This window comes from Halichoerus grypus, chromosome 10, assembly GCF_964656455.1.
Source record: "Halichoerus grypus chromosome 10, mHalGry1.hap1.1, whole genome shotgun sequence".
Taxonomy (NCBI): Eukaryota; Metazoa; Chordata; class Mammalia; order Carnivora; family Phocidae; genus Halichoerus; species Halichoerus grypus.
The window spans coordinates 52285910-52304425 of NC_135721.1; positions in this window are offsets into that span (position 1 = coordinate 52285910).

The following is an 18516-nucleotide window of genomic DNA, read 5'->3' on the forward strand; positions in this document are numbered from 1 at the left end:
GTCAGCTATCAAAGTATGAATTTGGGCCTTAGGAGGAATGCCACATTGAGGTGAACTCATGAACTCATTAATCCACTCGCTCCTTGAACAAACCCTCCTGTGCATCTTCTATAGAATAGGCCCCAGGTGCTGCAGAGATCTCAGAGGTCAGTAAGACGAGGTCTTTGCCCCCAAAGAGGTTGCAGGCCACTGGAGAAATGAGATGTTTAACTTTGCATGCATTTCGAATTTCTTCTGACTGTGAGCAGTTTTGAAGGAGATGTGAGGAAGTGTTGGCAGACTTAACCTCACACAGATACAGGACTCGGGGGGCGGGGGGGGAAGCCAGGAGCCAAGATTCTAAAAGTTCATGAGACAACATTGCCAAATTCACAATTTTGTCCAGGGGCAGACCTTTCCAGGCCGAATGAATGAGCACGTGCTTGTGGCACCCCACCCCAGATCTCCCCCACCCCTTGGCATGTTCAGGTGCACCAGGGCTGGACTTGGCTTTCCCTGTGCTAGAAGACAGCTCAGTTGACAATACACCTGCTTAGCTTTAGAGTTGGGCTGTCAGTGGGAGAGAGAGTTGTCTTTTTCGCTCATCAGCTCCCAGTTCTAAACCCTGAGCTTAGGCTTTGGATCAGGCTTCATTCAACTCACACCTGCCATCAACACAGTCTTACACAAAGAATGGCCCCCTCCTATTCTGATGCTGCCATATTCCTGTTCATTCCTTTAGCTTAGACAGATTAGGAATTGTAAGGTGTGCTTACACTGAACTTAAACTTGGTATTTGACTGGCTTATACTGATCACTACCAGGCCTCCATTTGTCCCCTCTCCCCCTGGCTGGAGTCTATAGGTCCTATACAGCTTGCCTATATATTTTATGACATAATCTGCTTCTGCTTGCTGGGTTTCCTTTTCTTGCCTTTCAAAATGATTCATTTCATCTTAACAAATACATTTGAACTGCCTACGATGGGCAAGGCACTATGATCATACTGAGGAGTCAGAAATTAATTAAGTCCAACATGGTCTCTGGCTTCACAGAGTTGACACGCTAAAATGGGATATAGCATTGAACACATTCATCCATTTGTTCCATTGGTTATTTATCCGACAAATATTTATTCTTACTGGGTAGTAGGCAGCATTCTAGGTGTAGGGAACACAGTGGTGAGCCAAATAGAATGGTCTTTGATAACAAGGAACTCGGTTATGGAAGAGATAGGAACTTAGTGCATAAACATGTCCATCATCTGCCCCTCCCTGTGTCTTCACTTCCTCCCTTACTCAGCTTAAATTCTGTGGCCAGGTATTATAATCACTACCTTAAATACGCCCTCAATTCCCTTGTTTCAATGAACCTCTCGATTAACCACATCTTTGCCTACTCCATTGAGTAGGACAAAGCTGGAGAAAAACACATAGCCACGCGGAGTGTTCTATCTTTAAAAGCTTGTTCACTGACCAGTAGTGTGCCCTTAAAACTGACAAGTGATTGTACTGTATTTCTTCAGTCCAGTCATACCCTCTCTTCCCTAGGCAGCTACTGCATGCCCTGTTTCTCTCCCTAACCGTCCAGCATCTCTTCTCCATCCTCACTCTCTGACGATGATCTTGTGTGGTTGGTGGTACTTAGCTCCATTCCTCATCTTCCAAGATCTTTCCTGGATTGCAGGAGGCAGGACGATTCAAAACTACATTTCCCAGACCCTCTTGCTAGCTGCTTTATCATTAGGTTCTGCCAAGAGGAGGCGTTGACCCTAGGTTGGAAGGCAGGAGATGGGGAGATGTCATTCTGGTTTTGGCTCCTGCAAACCTGCTGCTTACAGGTGCAGGCTCCAACAATCAGCATTTCTGGCGCCGATGAGAGGGTGGCTCCTGCTCAACCTTAGCAGTGGCTTTACTAGCCAATCAGCAGTCCCCTCACAGGTACCACTTCTCCCATTGACATCTTCAGCTTTTCCAAGTCCTTGCATTACATGTCTCTGCTTGAGGATGTTTCCTGTTTTCCAGACTGGACACTGACTAATAAACCTTGCTCCTTCTTCATTAAGAACATGGGAGCGATCTGGAAAGGACTTCCCTATGTTCCCACCACCATGGCTGCTCGTCCACCACCGTGTGTGTGTGTGTGTGTGTGTGTGTGTGTGTGTGTTTGTGTGGGTGCTCTGACTTCTTTCCTATTTCTAAGGACTGACTCTGCACAGTCCCACCTAAGGCCGATCTCTGCTTCTGATCTAGGTCCCATATCTTCCCTCTCATCAATTTCTCTGCCATGCGTCATCCATTGTTGCTTCTCTTCTCTATTATTCCCATAAGCAGAAATACATGCTGCCATGTCTCCCACATTCAAAGGAAATAAAACAATGGCAGAAATAAAACAAAAAGGAAATTCCTCTCCTGACAGCACTTCTCCCTCCAGATACCATTCCTTTTCTCTCCTTCCATTTAGAGCAAAATTCCTTGAAAGAGAGGTCTACAATGTCTCTTCCCTACTTCCCTTGAGCCCATTCCCATGAGGCTTAGCCCCAAATACTCTGTGAAAATGCCCTTAACAAAGCTAATGACTTCCACAACCACTAAATGCAAAGGTTAATTCTTAGCTCTTCTCTTCTTTGACAAAGCAGCAGCATCGGACACCTGGAGCCCCTCTCTTCCCTCAGGGGGCCTCCAGGACACCGCTGTTCCCACCATTCTGGCCATCTCTTCTCTGTCTCATTTCCCCAACCTCAAAGTGTGGATGTCTCCTGGACCTTAGTCTTTGGACTTTTCCTTTTTTTCTGTCTACATTTAACTCATTTAGCCATTTCATCCACTGTGTTATGGCTTTAAATAGAGTCTATATGCTGACAACTCCCAAGTGTCTACATCCAGCCCATCTTTCTTTTGACCTGCAGCCTCTTTTGTCTAATTCTCCCCCTGATCTCTAGTCACTGAAAGATCAACATGTTCCTGTTGTTCCGTCCCTGACCAGCCCGTAGCCCACAGCCTTTCCTGTTCATCTCAGTAAATGGAAGTGCCCTCTACTCACTAAAGTCAATGCCACTGGAGTCTTCTTGATTCCTCTGTCCCACCCCTATCCAATCTATCAGGAAATCTTTTCACCTCTACCTTAAAAATATACACAGGGTTACATAAATTCAACTCTATTACTACTACTCTTGTTTAATCCACCCCCATCTGTCACCAGAATATTTTGAAAGCCTCCTAACAGGTGTCTGCCCGAGTGCCCCCCTGTTAAATCCTAAGGCAGATCATGTTACTCTGCTGATCAAAACCCAGCCATAGCTTCCTGTCTCATTCAGTGTAAAAGTCACATGAGTTATGGGGACCTACCAAGCCCTACAGGGTCAGACCTCCATTACCTCTCTGCCTTCCCATCCCACTACTCTTCTCACTCCTCTGCTCCAGCCACTCTGGCTTCTTTGTTGCTCTTTGCTCAGGGCCTTTGCACGTTCTGTTCCATCTGTCTGGAACATTTCCCCCAGGGATCCTTGTTTTGCTCCCTTATCTTTTAGGATCAAGATGTAAGCTCAGTTAGGCCTTCCCTGGGCACCCTATTTAAAACCGCAAACTTGGGCCACCTGGGTGGCTCAATTGTTAAGTGTCTGCCTTTGGCTCAGGTCATGATCCCAGGGTCCTGGGATCGAGTCCCACATCGGGCTCCCTGCTCAGTGGGAAGCCTGCTTCTCCCTCTCCCACTCCCCCTGCTTGTGTTCCTTCTCTTGCTTTGTCTTTCTCTGTCAAATAAATAAATAAAATCTTTAAAAAAAATTAAAAAATAAAACCACAAACTCCACCCCCAGCACCCTCCATCCTCTTTTTCTGCTTTCTTTTTCTCTGTCACACTGATTACACCCTAACATACTATGTAGTTTACCTATGTAATCAGACCTGCTTCTTCTACTAGGATGTAAGGTCTGTGAAGGTAGGGACTTTTCTGCAGTTTACTGCTTTATCTACAGTTCATAACACAGTGCATAGCACCTACGAGGTCCTCAATAAATGACTGTGAATCATTAGCATAAGTGCCCTCAAGCAAAAGAAAAGAGTGTCAAGAGAGAATCACAATGAGAAACCAATCTAGATGCAGGGGGAATGGTAGGGAGGAGTCTAGCCTCTTGGAGAAGTGGCTTTTGGGCTAAGACCTTCCAGAAGCATGAGCATGGCCAGTTAGGAGTGTGGGTTGGGGGTGGGGGAAGTAGCCTGTTCAACTATTTTTGTTTGCCAGGGACTAAGAGGTTTCCTCAGCAGTAAAAGGCAAGTGCCAGGCAAACCAGGACATGTTGGTCGCTCTAGAGGAGAAGGAAGAGTGTCCTGAGCACAAGCTGGGACAAGTGGAAATGCCTGCTGGGGAGGCCCCAGGGTCCAGGCTGGGCAGGCATTGTAAGCTGGGTCAGCACATGGTTTCTATTGTCTGTGTAATGGGAAGCCACCAGAGGGTCTTTTAAAAAATCCTTTCTAGCTCTTCTGGGAGAATGAGCTGGAAGGCCAGTAAAAGTGCAATGTGGAGGCTTGTTATCTTCTGGTAATAAGGGTTATGAAAAGGGTCTGGGTTTTATGAACTTCAAATCAGAGTCAGTCTAGGCCCTTGCGGGGTGGCGGGTAGGGTGGGTGGGGTGGGGAGGCGGCAGGCTTACGTTATTGTTACCTTGTCTCTTGGGGTTGGACAGAGTGGGCAGACTGGGACCTACCTAATTTCAGTTAATATAGGCACTTACTGTGAATTACTAAGTGGGTGAGATCGAAGTGGTTTCTTGATAAAGAGAGAGCCTGTCAAGGGGGATTTCTGAGCCATTTTCTACATCAAATCAATAGAGGTGTTAATCCTCAATCTAGATAACAGAATAATTCAATTGTAGACTTTGGCTTTAAACCCCACTGCAGATTAACCAACTGTCAAGGACCTCAGCCGCCAACGGACAGGCCTGGATGATGAAGAATGCCAGACTCTTATGGCAAGACAGTGGACGTTGCAGGCCTGACTCCCCGCTGTGGGCGCAGGGGCAGTGCCTTGAACTCCTGGACGGCCCCGGGGACCTTACCGCCTTCTGTGGTCATTGTACACCTGGGGCTGGAAGAAACCCACTCTGCGCCCGATTGTGGGCGAAATCTCCTGGTCTGGACTCTTTCAGACATAAGCTGTGATCGAGGAAGAGAGACTGGCAGACAGAAAAGCATCATCCACATAGTTTTGTCCTTTTAAAAATAAATTTTTAAACAGGATGAGAACATTAATAAGCTTCTTGAAAATAAAGTTGACCCTAACACTCTCATAAAGTTTGATTATTCTTGTGTAATCCCTCCTGGTATTTTCCTATGGGAATTTATCTATTAACATAATCTCTAAAAAAAAATGTCTGCCCTCATCAAGATAAAAAGCTTCTGCACAGCAAAGGAAACAGGCAACAAAACCAAAAGACAGCCGACAGAATGGGAGAAGATATTTGCAAATGACATATCAGATAAAGGGCTAGTATCCAAAATCTACAAAGAGCTTATCAAACTCAACACCAAAGAACAAATGATCCAATCAAAAATGGGCAGAAGACATGAACAGACATTTCTGGAAAGAAGACATCCAAATGGCCAACAGACACATGAAAAAGTGTTCAACATCACTCGGCATCAGGGAAATCCAAATCAAAACCTCAATAAGATACCACTTCACGCCAGTCAGAATGGCTAAAATTAACAAGTCAGGAAATGGCAGATGTTGGCGAGGATGCAGAGGAAGGGGAACCTTGCTACATTGTTGGTGGGAATGCAAGCTGGTGCAGCCACTCTGGAAAACAGTATGGAGGTTCCTCAAAAAGTTGAAAATAGAGCTACCCTACATCCCAGCAACTGCACTACTGGGTATTTACCCCAAAGATACAAATGTAGTGATCCAAAGCGGTACATGCACCCCAATGTTTATAGCAGCAATGTTCACAATAACCAAACTGTGGAAAGAGCCCAGATGTCCATCGACAGATGAATGGATAAAGAAGATGTGGTGTATATATACAATGGAATATTATGCAGCCATCAAAAAATTAAATCTTGCCATTTGCAACCACACGGATGGAACTAGAGGGTATTATGCTAAGGAAAATAAGTCAATCAGAGAAAGACAAGTATCATATGATCTCACTGATATGAGGAATTTGAGAAACAAGACAGAGGATCATAGGGGAAGGGAGGAAAAAATGAAACAAGATGAAACCAGAAAGGGAGACAAACCATAAGAGACTCTTAATCAGAAGGGGGGGAAATCGGAGGGGGAGACAAACCATGAGAGACGATGGACTCTGAAAAACAAACTGAGGGTTCTAGAGGGGAGGGGGGTGGGAGGATGGGTTAGCCTGGTGATGGGTATTAAAGAGGGCATGTTCTGCATGGAGCACTGGGTGTTATGCACAAACAATGAATCATGGAACACTACATCAAAAACTAATGATGTAATGTATGGTGATTAACATAACAAAAAAATTTTAAAAAAAGAGACTCTTAATCTCAGGAAATAAACTGAGGGTTGCTGGAGTGGTGGGGGGTGGGAGGGATGGGGTGGCTGGGTGATAGACACTGGAGAGGGTATGTGCTGTGGTGAGCGCTGTGAATTGTGTAAGACTGTTGAATCACAGATCTGTACCTCTGAAACAAATAATACATTATATGTTAAAAAAAAAAAGATAGTAGGAAGGGAAAAATGAAGCTGGGGGAAATCGGAGGGGGAGATGAACCATGAGAGACTATGGACTCTGAGAAACAAACTGAGGGTTCTAGAGGGGAGGGGGGTGGGGGGATGGGTTAGCCCAGTGATGGGTATTAAAGAGGGCACGTATTGCATGGAGCACTGGGTGTTATACACAAACAATGAATCATGGAACACTACATCAAAAACTAATGATGTAAAAAAAAATGTGCCCTGAATTTTTATAATTATATATTTCAATTAATCATTCAAAGAGGTTAACAAAGAAGGAGGGGAATATACAAACCCCAGGACAAAGAGGGCTTTTTTCCCCTAATTATATGCATAATATTGCAATGAACGTCTTTGTGCAAAACATTTTTGTTCTTTTGTATTATTTCCATAAGATAAACTCCCAGAAGTAGATCAAAATTGAAATATTTGAATGCGTTATGATTTTTCATACACAGTACCAAATGATTTCCCAAAGTATTGTGTTAATTTGCACTTCCACCTATAATGTTTATGTATATAAATCTCAGAGGGATAAATATTATCTTTTTTTTTAGTTTTATGGGTTAATAAGTATGACAATATGTCTTTGTTTTGCTTTTATTTCCTTGGTTATTGATGAGATAATTGAATATTTTTCCATATGATTTTTTTCTGTTTCTTTTTTTATTAGTTGCTTGCTCTCTGTGGCTCCTGAACGAGCTTTAGCTTGGTCTTCTGTAAAATGGGGACACCAGCAGTATTACTTTGTAGGATTTTTGTGAGGGTTAAATAATCAAGCAGGATTCGATAGTGGTTGCAAGCTTAGCTTGGATGTCATCAGCCTGGCTCTGACATTTGGAAGCTGATCGGGGGTGGCATGATCACATTGTCAAGAGTGAGGGGACTTGGAGTTATGGTTGTTGCCATTTTTGGAAAATACCATCTGTCACATTATCATTTTCATCTTTAACTAAGCCTCTAATTACACAAACTATGCAGCCTATTAAAACATGAAAGTTGAAACTAAAGTCCCTTTTGACCAGCACTTCAATGCCAATCTCCTTTCCAAAGGTGACCATCATCATTTGTTTCGTGGATGTCGTTCGTGTATGCATACATACGCACACATACACACACGCCCACCCACATCCAGGGAAAGTCTGTAGTGTGTTTCTATGTTTCACATAAATAGTATCATACTGTATGTATTTCATTTTAAAATGTTTTTCACTCAATATGTCTAGAGATGGCATTATGTCCTACACTGAGATCTATTCTACCCTTTTGCATCAGTGGATAGTATAGATAGAACATAATTTATTGAATAATTCCTTTAGTTGCCAGCAGAGAATGAGAATGTCCTTTTTCAGGTTCTCGCTGACAGTTACAAACAATGGTTTCAGTTTTTGCCAGTCAGATTGGTAAAAAGGACATGATGATTGTTTTACTTTGCATTTCTCTGATTATCAGAGAAATATTTATTTCTTTTCATAAGTTTATGGGCCATTTGCTTTTCTTATGTAAATTGCTTACACTTTTTAAAAAATATACTTTGCTCTCTTCAGTTGGGTCATTTAAACATTAATTTACAGGAGTTTCTTGATATACTACTATTCCTTTGTTGCAAAATTCTTCTCTCAGCTTTCACTCATCTTTTGAACTTTGTTTACGGTCTTTTATTGCATAGAATTTTCTTATTTTGATGTAATCAATTTTATCAATTGTTTAGTTTAAGGTTTAGTTTTGCGTGTTTTCAAAATTTTTGTTTAAAAGCCTTTTGTACCTCTAAAATATTCCTCTTTAATACTAATACTTTTGTAAGTTTTGATCTATAATTCATTTAGGATTTAGTTTTATGAATGTGCGACTTAGGTTTTAATGGACAGTTGTACCAATCCCATTTATTGAATTCTTTCCCCACTGATTTGAAATAGTATCCTGACTGCATGCTGAATTCCTATATATGCAGATATGCTTCCAGACTTTTCATTGTGTTACGTTGATCTATTTGCTTACTCTTGTGACGATACCAGTTTTTAGAACTATAGCTTTCTAATTTATTTTTCTCCTTCTCCTTATTGCTGTTCTTCAAATTTGTCTTGGCTGTTCTTTCCTGTTCAGTCTTCCCTATGAACTTGGAATCAACTTCTCAAGAGCTTTTGATTAGCAATGCATTGAATTTAATAACTAATTTGGGGAGACTGAACAAATAATATTCTATTTGCTAATTTTGTCATTTTCTTCTTTCTCCTGCTTCCTATCCCCTCACTGGAGCATGCCATTTACAAAGCAGCCACAAGGTGGGTGTAAGGGCAAAGAAGGTGAAGCTCAGTTCCATCTTGAGATGCCTGGTAAGAGACTCAGAGAGGAAGATGAGTGTGCTGGATGGAAGGAGGTTGGAATTATCTATAAGGAATACCTTATACTTTGTTTAGCTTTCAAAAATTTCACTTCTATGATTTCCCTTGGAACAGTGATATTTCCCCATTTTATAGATGAAAAATGAAACCCAGAGAAGTGAAATGGTTTCTCAAGGCTCTGCAACCAGGATGGTCGCATGCAGAGCCCACATTCTCCCACAGCAAGCCGACTGCTCTTTCCATCGCATCCCACAGCAAATTTCAGATTTCCCTTTTCCACGGTGTCTGAATGGAATACAAAATGCATGGAAACTAAAATCCAAAGCAACAGCCGAAGAACGCATGCAGGGCCATCAGCCCTGTGTTCAAAATCTTAGCGTCACTTAGCAAGTACCATAGGCAAGTGGAATCAAACAAAGGCCTTCCCCCCTCTCTTCTGGGTTCCAGGTTACCCTGTGGCCTGGCAGCCATAGGTGCTGGAGTAGGTGCTGGATAATCTGTTGAGTGAATTGGGGAACTGTCTGGCCCCTGGAGAGAAGGAAAAGGAGGTTCGGAACTATTAGGGCAGGAGACCCAAACCCAGGTGTTTCTCCTGGGTCAAGTCACCTCCCTGCATGGCGACTGCTGTCCATTCAAACTCCTGGCTGTGGGCTATGGACATTTTTGGTGGCTGTGGCCTGTGCACCTCCCTCTGTGTCCCTACTCAAGGGTCAAGGAGGCCCCGGACAACAGCTGTATGTCTTGCCCATCTCCATGGTCCTGAGATACCTGTACTTCATATCACAGATCCAACATAGCCACTCAATATTCAGTACTTTCCCATAACCGTCCTTATGAAGAAGGTCCGTCTTATTTCCTTGCCCAAATCGCCCATTGCAACTCCTTCTTGTTAGTGTGATATTCCTCCACCACTTTCTTCTACCCCCGGGATTCCCACATTATGTGATATCCATCCTTTGTCCCTAGTTTCTGTTCTGGTTTTGGAAAGTGCTGTTCAAGGCCCTTCACAATTACCAATCCGTTGCTCATGACCTACAGACTAATTGTTCATAGAGTAGCAGATACACTTCCATGGCAGGTCACCAGCTATTTACCTGTCACTGTAGAACTGTTCTACTTTCCTTATCACAGCAGAATTTATTGATGCCATCTTGTGCTTGCCCAGGCAGATCTCCCCTTATCTCAGTGTCAGGAAGGATAGGAGACCGTATTATTGTTCCAAATGTCGGCTGCCCTTCCCTGGGACGGAAGGAAGCATTCTCTCTCCTTGCCCCGTTGATGTCAGACTGGCCCAGCTTACTTGTTTTGGCCAGTGTATGTGAATGGGAAGAGGATGTGTCCCTCCTAGGCGGTAGTACTAGGAGCCAGCATTTGTTCTAGCACATTCCCTTTCCTTCTGCCACAAGCAGTAGTGACATTCCAAATAGAGGCCATTCTGTCCCTCTGAGTCCCAGAATGACGATAACAAGCAGATGTGCAGGTGACATATAACGGACGTTGTGTATTATGAGCAAGAAATACACTTTTGTTGTAAGGTTTTGGGGTGGTTTATTCCTGCAGCATGGTGGTAGGCAGAAGGACTAACTCCCTTCCTCATGTTCGCAGAGAGGGGAGGCTGTTTCTTCCATTCTGTGGGAGTGAAACAATGTAGTAGAGACCCAGCAGCCTCCTTCCTGGAGGAGGAGATACGCCTTATCTGATTGGTTATGGGGGAGAGGGACTGGCATAGGTAGCTCGCTCTTCCCAGGCTCCTGTCAGGATCTGTCTGTCTCTAGGGAACTGGCATCTGCATGCAGCTGTGTGGTGACTCCCCGGGACAGGCCCTGTGGAGCTGGCCTGTGGTCCTGTGGTGTCCAGTGGTGCCAGTGAGTTGGCTGGCAAAATATTAAGAAGTCTTGTGGGAAAACACCTAAACCAGCGCAGCTTTTATTAATGAAAAGATGATAATTTAACCTCTATGTATGTGGTCCTGTGTCTAGCTCTCAAATCTGAACTAGGAAACAGTGGTATTGTATATTTGCCCCCTGAGACTCCAACATACAGCGTTTATGTGGTCCCACTCTAGTCCCTCATCTTATCATATAGTTTCAGTGACGTCCCCAAAGCTGTTCCTGGGGGATCTGTGGGCCATCCAGAAACACTAGAGGGCACAGCCTGGCAAGCCAAAGATGATGTGAGGAAGCTGTTATTATCCTGACTGCAGGAGAGAAGGACCTGCCCATGCAGGGGATCATAGGGCTTCTGCTTGTGATGCGTGAAAACTCAGAAGTCATCGTTTGTCTGACTTTCCATGACATCCCTCAGCAAACTGCCTCAATGACTCAAAATAGGGACTCAGTCTATGGTTGAAGACATCCTGGAATGCACCTCTGGTCTACACCTCTTGGCCCAGGTCCATTCAGTTAGAAAATCCATTCATGTCGTCTACCTCCTCACTCAGCAATAACACTTCCCTCCCTCCGAGGAACTAACTCAGGAAGACTGAAGGGTGGTGGAAATAGACCACTCCATGACACCCTCCACCCCAAGCTACCAAAGCTACTGGTGTAGGTTGTTCCACTGGGAGACGATAATAGCTTTCACTAGCATTAAATATATGTTTCATGTCAAAAAATGAGAACTAGAGAGGTCATGTGACTCATTGAAGGTCACACACCTATTGTTTCTGTGCCTCCTTTCAAACCAAATAATAACTGTGACAATTCATTGCATGATTCCTATGGGTTCAACCCTATGCTAACTTCTTGCCATATATTATCTTGTTTAATTCTTATGCCAGCTATGTGAAGTGAGTCTTATTATTATTAATTTAAGGATGAGGAAACTGAGACTCAGAGAATTTTTATAGCTTGCTTGAAATCTGATTCCATAACTGATCCTATGACCCATTCTATACAGTTGTATTATAAAATTTAGTGTCATAAAATTACAATACTGTGTTATAAAACTCAGAAATTGAGTCTGGGAGCTGCTCTGTACCTTGCACGTGGGAATTCAGATCCTACACAACCAAAAAGAGATTTGAGAATGTCAGAATGTCAGAGCTAGAAGGCATGATCAAATGCAGGCCATTGCGGGGCCTCCCCCCCACCCCACTACCACGACGCTAAGTGTGCACGCGCACACACACAGAGCACAGATTTTCACTGCCATCTGCCATAGAGAAAAAGATTCTCAGGGAGCCAACAGAGCTCCACCCTGTTCCCATGCTGATCTTTACCTCCTGACTAAGAAAGAGGTCTATTCAGATTTATTCGCCTGTAGTGAGACAAAACCTGAGAACCAGAGCCAGTTAGCTTTGGTTGAGATGTCTAATTTTAAAAAGCAAATAGTGGCTGGCCAACTACAATGTTCTTCCCTCTCACATCTTTGTTAAAAAGGTAAATGCTGTAATACTCACCACTTAGGGGCTTTTATTGTTCAATGTAATACCACAAGATTGACAAATAAGTTAACATCCCATTTTGATGGTCTCATCTGGTGGGAATAATGGTGTTCACACGACAATGTAAATAAGAAAAAAATAGGCAGTGCAGAATGCTTCCTTCATGTTGTTCACAGATGAGTACCAATTCCACGTTATTTATTTTTATCTTGACGCAATTAAAAAGTTATACAAAAGTTGAAAGCAGAGAAAAACGAGCTTTATTTTCCTGACCGATTTGAGTATAAATCGCCACTCTGATGCCCATTAGCAGCGAAACCTTATTTGCATTTCCTACAAACCAGGATATTTTTTTACATAAACACAATACAACCATCAAAATCAGGAAATGAACATTGGTACATTGTTACCATCTAACCCCCAGCCCTCAATTGCCTTTTGCCAACTGTCTCATTTAGGTTCTTTATAGAAAATTACATTTAGTTGTCATGCGTCTTTAAGTTTTTTGTCATTTGGAACAATTCCTCAGTCTTTCCTTCACTTCAATGACTTTGATATGTTTGAATGTTATAGATCAGTTATATTGTAGAGCATCTCTCAATTTACATTTATTTGATGTTTCCTTATGGTTAGATCCAGGGTATACATCACTGGTAGGAGCATCACCAAAGTGATGCTGTATTCTCCTCATTGCATCCCATCTGGTGGCATTTGATTCTGTGCTCACCATGCTCACTGTGATCTCGGATTAAGGGGGCCTCTGCCAAGCTCTTCCCCTGTAGTTACTCTGTTTCCCTTTATACTTAATGAGGATACTGTTGAGAAACACTTGGGAATTATGTAAATATTCCACTTCTCATTGAATATTCTATTCACTCATTCGTTTGTTTGTTTCTATTGTGTGGACTCTGTTTCCTATTTTATTCAATGGGTTGTAATCCATCACAATCATGACTTATTGGATGCTCAAATTCTCCCCAATTTGGCCAGAGGGAGTGCCACACACTGGTTTCCATTTCCTTGAGCACTTGTTTATTGTCTTTTGAGCAGGCTCATTCTTGAGCATTTCTTCAAGGAACACTGGGTCCTTTTACTGGAAGATGGTATTCCGAAGGTTGGCTCTGAGCTCTAGATGTGCTCATTGCTATTTCAGTCTTCAGAGTGGTCAGAGTAGGGAGTATATGTATGTCTATACATACTTAGAAATATTCATACATATGTAGGAATAGATGGAGACATAGATAGATGTAAATGTGTCACATTTTGGTTCTGTAAATATTGATAATTTATTAATCGTCCATATCAATCCTATGTCATTCTTATCTGTATCTACACCTATTGGAAAAAAAAACCCATAGTTCATAACAATACCTCCATTTTAAATTTAATACCACAGAGTTCATTTTAATAGCTTTTTACTTTCCATATTTGTAACTCCCTTCTCTGACAGTGAGGGACCTGACTCCTGTTGTCCTTAATATAGTTACTTACTTGCTCAGTCATCCTGCAGTAACCAGTTTCCCCATAGCCACCAGCACCCGTTTCCTGGGGGGATGCCCCCTTAGCCCCACTCAGACCCAGAGTCCCTGCTCTGGGCTACCATGCTTCCCTCCTCTCTCCATCCTCCCTGGCATGGATACCTGCTTTGCTGGACCCTACCTAATGGATTTAGGAAGAAATTGTTCAGGAAGGGAAGGAAAGACACTAGAAATAGCATTTACTTATTTTTTTGCAAGATAAAGGAGAGGAGGGCTCTTCCACCTTAACACTGTATTATTTGAATATTTGTAATGGTGAGTACTTGAACTGGCTTAGAGTTGAAGGGAATCAATCTGGGAATGACACCCTGATAATTTTACACCAAAAAACTGTTCCCAAGGAGATCATCTTTGTTCAAAGACAGCCTCAACAAGCTGTGATGACCTAAACCAGAAATGATAAAAGCAATTTGTGAATAAAGACCCTGTGAGGATGTCTCTGTGATTTGTCCTCCCGACTTGGTGGGGAGGGGTGTCAGTGCAGTGGGTGGGAAGTGTGCTTAGCGGGATTGGGCTCTGGGTTCTAATCCTGATTGCACAGCCCATTCAGGGAGGCGGGGAGACAGATTGTGAACTGCTGAGCGTCAGTCTTGTGAGAAATACCTGATCATCTCTAGATCCCCTTACAGTGAGGCAGCCCAGGATTCCCGCACACAGTATATTTATCACACTGTCCACCCACCCTCCTCAGGGACAAGGACCAAGCCTCACTGTCATCTCCACTGTGCCCAGCCGGGTCTGGCAAATGGAGGCGTCCCGTTGGCCTTTGTGGGTGAGTGAGCGCACAGGCGAAGGGCCCCAGGCTGGCCGGGTCTCCCTCTTTGGAAGCATCCACTGTTCGCCCCGCCGAGCGCTCCCTCCCAGATCGCGTTGCTGGGAAGTCACGCTTCTTAGGACTGCTAGTGCACAGCAAGGGCGTCCGTCCAGCCCATCCCTCATAAAAAGCCCCGATTCCCCGATAAGGAGAGGAAGTGACTGCTGCAGGAATTTGATCTGTGATAACCCGTTCCGCCACTCGTGCTGGACTGGGCTGTACATCCGCGCTGCGCAGCTGCTTGTCGCACGGGGCCGCCTCCCGCAGCCTCTCAAGGAATGTGTGTCCAATACTTGGTGCTGAAAGGCTGGGAGGAGAAACAGAGCCCAGGACGTGTCAGGGCGGATGACTCCCCGTGACGGAAAGGGCGTGATCCTCATGCGGGCAGCAAGTGGCGGCCGGGGTCGTGGGGAAGAATGCAGAGAGCATTAGGAGGAGCTCTTGCTTCCCTGGGCATAATTGTTTTGAAGAAATACAAAATCCATCTTTTTTTTTTTTTTTTTTTTGAAACATTTCATATCCATTTCCCTCGAATATTTCAACCTGGCCTCCACTAAAACTGAGTTGTAAATAAGCATAGCTAGCATGTGTCTTGTGCTCATTGGTGAACTTTGTAAAGAGCACTGGCCCTGCGGAGATGCCGAAATGGTCTATCATCTAAGTCTGTTAAGACAGCTGTCAAAGGACCCCGATTTCTCCGGTTAGCTGTGGGGTCGGGGGAGCACATTTTCAGAAGTAAAGAGCCAGGTGGTTGACTCCTATTCTTGCTGGAGGAGGGGAAAGTGTAGATTGCTCAAAAATACCCAGACAGGCATCCCACCGATTCATTTGTAATTTGTGAGTGGAAAGAGCTTTGGGTTAAGTGAGGGAAGATCTGGTGTCTGCTTCAGTTTTGCCATCTACCATTTCTGTCCCGACAAAGGAAGACCTGCCTCTGAGTCTTGGATCCGTCCATCTGTACAATAGATATCCTACTATTATGCAGTTCAGTATGAAAGTGCTTTGTAAATGGCCAAGGGCTATAAGTATGCCGAAAGTATTACTATTGGTGACTTCTCTTTTAAAATACGCATGCTCCTGGAAGATTAAACCTATTATCATTCACATCTAAGTGTTAATTGCGTTAGCCGATAGCAATAGCATTCTCCCGATTTCTCACTGTAATTAGTAATGGAAAAAAGAGAATTTTGTTTCAGATCCAGCTTCTACTCTCACACCACCAGTTGATGGGGAAAGGGGGTCTAGAGCTGGGAGGTGCGGGGGCATCTACAATATAATGATGTAGGGTTTCCGTAGATGATCTGTGGGCATAACATTCTTGGATTCTATGGTGTAGGCTATGATAGCAAAATATGCCGTAGGAAATGAACTACTGTCTGGTATAAGATATGCTATTATCTTGAGTTATTACCTAAAAGGAATTAGAAATATTGCCCATGAAGTGGTAATTCGAGGCTGAACTGAGGACAGATAATTAGTGTGATTTGTAGCATCTGCAGCACAAAGCACTGTGCCCGGAGCACAGTTAAGTGTTTATGTATCATAGAGACCGTGTTTATACGTGTGAGCTGCATTAAAAGCAAGAAAAAAGTCAACTTTTCTGCTTGTGCCACTGATGTGTTATGGGTTTGTCAGTCTGTTTATCAGAGATTCTCCTTGTTAATTTTTTTAGGTGCAAAGAAGTATGTAAATGGTAAAGAAAAGAAGAGGAAACAATCTAAATATTTAATCATAAGATATTGGCTAAGCAAATGTAGGTATATGTAAATAAATGGAGTCTTATGCAGCCATTTAATGAAGATGATGTACATTGGCATAAAAATATGCATATTACATTGTTAAGTTTAAAAAGACAGGTTACTAAACAGGTCTTACAGCATGGAAAAAAGTCCAGAAGACTTACACACCAAAATGCTTACCAAGGTTATATATCTTCATGGTAGGGGTAAAGGTTTGTAAAAGAAATTTCTCTTTCACTTTTTCTTTTGCTTTTTGAAAGAGTTTCATTGAGATATAATTCACATACGACATCACTCAGCCATTTAAAGTGTATAATCTGGTGCTTTTTAGGAAAGTCATAAAGCTGTGCAACTTTAGAACATTTCCAACACCACAAAAAACAACCTCACATCCTTTAGCTGTCCTCACCTCCACCCATCCCCTTGTAACCACTAATCTACTTTCTGTCTCTATAGGTTTGCAAACACCCTCCTAATTTATATTCTAAATTCACATTTATATATTAAATTCGCCTTTCATTGGAACTCACCTGAGAGTACATCCAGTGACCAAGTTTCAAAGCAACCATTCATTACTTAACTGTTTCCTCTGGACCAAAACCACGAACCAAAGTTGCATTTCTTATTATGGGTGGTTTTAGACCTGACAGTAAAGCTGCTTAGCATGTGGATTGAGGAGTGAAGAACCTAAGCTTCCTTTGATTTTGTATGGTGCTCTCATCCCTGGCTGGAAACAGAGGCTTGTAACTTCTAGCTTCTTTTATTTCTGATCTGGGATCTCTTTTCTTTTCTTTCTTTCTTTCTTTTTTTTCTTTCTTTCTTTCTTTCTTCTTTCTTTCTTTTTTTTCTTTTTCTTTCTTTCTTTCTTTCTTTCTTTCTTTCTTTCTTTCTTTCTTTCTTTCTTCTTTCTTTCTTTCTTTCTTCTTTCTTTCTTCTTTCTTTCTTTCTTTCTTTCTTTTTCTTTCTTTTTTTTTGGAGAAGAACTGAGATATGACTGCAACCTTCACCCTTGACCTAACACCCATTTCCATGCTGTGGCTTGCACAGCCTTATTTTTCATCAGGAATCACTGGATTGAAGTGAAATGGTTTCTATATGATAGATCTAATTCCCAAACTCAACTGGGTCAACTCAAATCAGAAATATTCGCTTTATTCATGTTTTTGAAATGATGTGTCACCTGGATCTTAGGTATTAGAAATGGAGTTTTATAACCAAGGAAATAGGGCAATTTTTTTTTAAGTTTTTAAAAATTTATTTATTTATTTAGAGAGAGCAGGTGAGGGGCAGGGAGGGGCAGAGGGAGAGAAAATCTTAACAGGGGCTTGATCTCACAACCCTCAGATCACAACCTGAGCTGAAATCAAGAGTCGGATGCTTAACCCACTGAGCCACTCAGTGGGTGCTTTTTTATAAAGTAGTTGCCTGTTTCCTAAAGTTCAGGTATTTCATATGTATGAATTCATTACTCTAATATTTATTAATCATTTCCTATGTAGGTAGAGAGCCCTGAGTTAAGTGCTCAGTTGTACAAAGAAATGTAATCCTGAATGAAATAAACTTACAATTTGAAACAAACTTATAAAAGACCTCCAGTCTTTGGATAACATATTCCTTTCCTTATTTACACTATTTAGGAGATCAGTCTCCTCAACTGTAATGACAACCAACGTTAAGTCCTCCTAGGTAACACAACAAACATGAAGTTGAACCATATAAAGTCACCAAAATTCTACAATTTTTGACATACAAAAATGGCAGTTTCAAATGGCTCAATCTAATAGAAAAATGAAAAACTTGCAGTAAATAGTGATAGCAAATGCTTACTATTTACCCACATTGAGCTTAAACTATTTTATAGACATAATCTCGTTTAGTCTTACAACAACCCCATGAGGCAAGGAGTATTTTGATCTCCATTTAATTAATTAATTAATTAATTAATTATTTTAAAGATTTTATTTTTAAGTAATCTCTACACCCAACATGGGGCTTGAACTCACAACCCCAAGATCAAGAG